The sequence below is a fragment of the Nematolebias whitei genome, chromosome 21, assembly GCF_014905685.2.
Source record: "Nematolebias whitei isolate Nwh7 chromosome 21, NemWhi1, whole genome shotgun sequence".
Lineage (NCBI taxonomy): Eukaryota > Metazoa > Chordata > Actinopteri > Cyprinodontiformes > Rivulidae > Nematolebias > Nematolebias whitei.
This window is the reverse complement of record NC_056518.1, coordinates 10,062,543-10,066,434: the sequence shown is the minus strand read 5'-3', so window position 1 is coordinate 10,066,434 and position 3,892 is coordinate 10,062,543. Positions and strand designations below refer to the sequence as shown.

Here is a 3,892-nt window from a genome sequence, read left to right as displayed (position 1 = left end):
CATACACACATACATGCATACATATATACACACAACTTCAAAATAACATAAATTCTCAACCTGTACTGAAAACAGTTTCTGCGTCTCAGCACCACCAGCTGGTGAGAGATGGTGACGTCAATTTGAACCCCGCCCACTGGAACCGGTACTTAAAGCATAATGGAAACACAACCTGTACCGTACCGAGTAGAGTAGAGCCGTGCTATACTGGTACTACAGGTACTAATGGAAAAGGGGCATTAGTCTGATACTTGCATTGATTTGCATTTTGTTAGAGCACAGGTTTGAAGATGGTAAATGGACTGTACTTATCGACCAGGCTACTCAAATCACTTTACAACACAGTCTGTGCCTTCATTTACCTCCACACACATTCATACAGCACTCTACTACATCTCTACAGCTAATCTGAGTAAATGTTTCTATAAAGACTAATCAGTGCTTTAGATCACACTCATACACTGATGGGACACACATCAGAGGCAATGAGGGTTCAGTATCTTGCAGGGACATTTAGACATGTGACAGAAAACTGGTGGACTCTAACCCCCAACTCTCCCACTGTAGGAGGACTGGTCTATCGACTCAGCTTCAACTGCCTCTATACTGTATAACCTATATAACCTTGTTTATTAAAACCAACCCCATCATGTGTTAGGCATGTTAGTATCTGCCCTGCAGTACAGAACACCTGTGTTCACGTTGTTCCTCAAGCTATTTCATTACCAACATTAAAGAAATATACCAGGTGATGGTTGTTGTGGAAAAATAAGGCCCTCCTCAGTAAGCGGACTTTATCAGTTCAGAATTTGATTTGGATCATATTGCTCTTAAAGTGATAAGACCCTCAATTAACGATAAAACTGATGGCCTTGTTTATCGTTGCCAAAAAGCATATTAAATTCAGTTTTTACAACATTGAGGAGACTTCTTGTGTTGCTTGGTTTTGTCTCACCCCTGGGATGTTCTTCCTGACATGTTTTTTTTTGTAATAAAAAAACAAAAATCAACAAACTGGGTCTTCCAGTCTTTTTTATCTTTTTGCTGTGACAATTTGGTGGCAGCGATGGAATTCTTATTTGTCTCTTGCACCTTAAATGGAGTAAAAGTTTATGGCCACAGCAAACGAAATCTCAGCTGTAAGGTGAGATGTATCGTTTTGCATTTTGTCGAGCAGGAGATAAATCAATGTTTTGCCACTACAATGGTGTACGTTTTTATACAGTTCAGAAATACATGTGTTGGTTATGCATTGTTGAGGACAGTAAGACATAATGTGGCACCAACAGCTCCAAAAGGTGATGAAAACTAATTTCTTTACCACAGTGATGGGTTGGTCATCCAGAGTGATTGTTCTGGTAAACCATCTGGCTGCAACTCCTCTCTGCTGATCAGTGAGGAGGACCAGGTGGGACCAGTCTACTAGCAATCAAAGCATGCAGGTATTAAAGGAGTGACAGATCTGTCACTCTTGTTTGGACTGAGACTGTAGCATGAAGGGTAAGCAGTGCTTGTAGCACATCTGAAATCAAAACTGTGCAAACAGAAAGTCTACTACAATCTGCGAAGGACAGCCGGTAAGCAACATATTGCTGTTGATTGATTGTCAAATTTACCAGAGCAGTGCACAGACTCTTAATAGACACTGATTGTGGTGTTGAACTGTTTTAATGTTTCATGTTGAGTATTGTTGTAATCAAATTAGTTGGTATAAAAAAAATAATAATTACACTTGGAGTGTGTTTATGGTTTAGTGGATAGATATTTGATAAAAACACTAGGTGGTTTGTGTAGGAAAAATATTTAACTAAAAATGTATTTAAAATTGAGTTGCTGAAATTATCCCTATTAATATGTTTATTTATTTATTTATGTGATTTAAAAATATTGACTAAAATGCTTTGACTATGAAAATGTAATGAACAAACGTTTTGGTAAAATATGCCTATTGTTAACAAAAAAAAAAGATGGAAATTATGTCACAATATGTTTATTTTGTGTTAATTTAAGCAAGTAATAGCTGTATTTGTATTTTTCTTTTTGAGGTTTTTTAGCTAACTGCCTAGAACTACCCACAAACCTTCAATAAATGTGGATCAACTACATTTAAGGCTACTCATTGAGTGAAATCCAGTTGGAAACTTATATGTAGAGGCTATCCCTTTCAAGTAGGGAATTGCACAAACGAAAAAGCCAAAAGAACTTGACAGTGGTAAACGCAGTCCCCTGTTCAGTAATTATTTTTTGCCTTATTGCTGTCCAATGGAAATTTCTCTTCTCATAAGAGTTCTGTCCAAAATGTGTTGCTTTGCTAAACTCAGTGTATTCAGATGAGTGTTTGGATTTTAGCTGTCTCATTAATTGGTCATATTAAATGTGGATGGGAAAATATTTGAATTGCAAACATAGCAAGAAGCTACTAACCTGCTCTCATGGTGCATTTTAAGATTCTTCCATAATGCAGACATGTTACAATGAATGCCACATTATGGCAGCAGTAATGTTGTTAGTGTGATGTAAATCCAGAGGTCAACAATGGAGATTACAAGTAGAATGTGGCAGCTACACTGATACTAATCAATACAAAATATCTTAGTATTCCAATCTGGTACTTGTGACTAACTTGAGAAATCCGTATACTGTATAAAGTAGCTATTAAGCAGCAAGAAGCTACCATAAGTCTGCCTGAATAAATCAACAATTGTAGCTCATCTGAATAGGACTCCCCAGTTGTCCTCGAAACAGGCAGACATCTATTTTTCCTGGGAAATGTGTAAATTAAGGAAAAGCTTTGTCTCCCCCCCCCCCCCCCCCAACGCAACTTCTATGAAGGCTTATCAGAACTGCCGGCTGACCATCATCTTATCAGGACAATGGACTGTTAGTGCTTCATGGACCGCCTCATTGTCAAACGCATACGTAACGTGTTCATAAATGTGCTTGCTGGCAAAGATTTTTTGATGTCTTAAATTGTGTCCTGTTAGAACAAGGTGTGAAGAGATCTTTTTTTGTAATGCCACTATCCGCTCCTCATGGCCTTTTTCTATCTAAAAAAAATTATTCTGAAATGCATAAGAAGGCCGCGCTCTTAAAGAGCAGCAACTACGTGCAATCCACCCATCTTTTGGACGACACATGGACATACTCTCGTTGCATCTCAGTACAATAATAAAAAAGCTTATTGTGATTCTGATTCTAACTTACCACTACCATGATCATGAAGATGGTTCACCCAGTGTGAGGCTCAGCTGTTGCACTCCATTTGTGCTGACCCCTGTGAATTCCCCAAATGTGAGAATCTTGACTGCATAATTTCTGGTATAAAGGTACCGCATTCATGATCTCTCCTGAATTGAAGGGCCACTGTGGTGTAGAGGAAGGACAGCTAACTTGGGACAAGAAAGCCACAGGTTCAACTTCCCACCATGCCCACATGTTGTGGTGTCCTTGAGCAAGACCTAATCCCTAACTGCTCCTCGGGCGCTTACATAGTGTGATGGGTTAAATGCAGAGAACTAATTTCATCATTGTATAGAAGCAAACAGTGATGACAACACAGCACTTTCTCATGGTAACACTGCACTCCCAAGCTACAGGTATGACTGCAACAGACTTTTGGAGTTTTTTGAGTTGTGATTGTCAGTGAGTGGTGACTTTGGAATAACTTTTGGGGCCTCCACAGCAGACATTTTGCCCTGGGTCCTTTGTTTTCTTGGGCGCCGTAAGAGGAAAACACGGGGAGAGAAGCGAGCCGGTGTTTTGTGCAGGACCCGCCAGAGACTCAGCAAACCCCTTCTTCCCTCAGTCCTGTTTTCAGGCGTTCAGTCTGTCAGGCCTTCAGTCAGTCAGGCGTTCAGTCTGAGGAATAGACTGGATGACCTGTGCACACAAA

General features: G+C 39.7%; 1 non-coding gene across 1 annotated transcript; it reads left to right on the top strand.

The window, feature by feature from the left end:
- The first annotated feature begins 3,192 nt into the window (after positions 1–3,192).
- Positions 3,193–3,350, top strand: LOC119427932. The gene has a single exon (XR_005187669.1). It is a non-coding gene; the product is annotated as a U1 spliceosomal RNA (small nuclear RNA).
- The last annotated feature ends 542 nt before the right edge of the window (positions 3,351–3,892 follow it).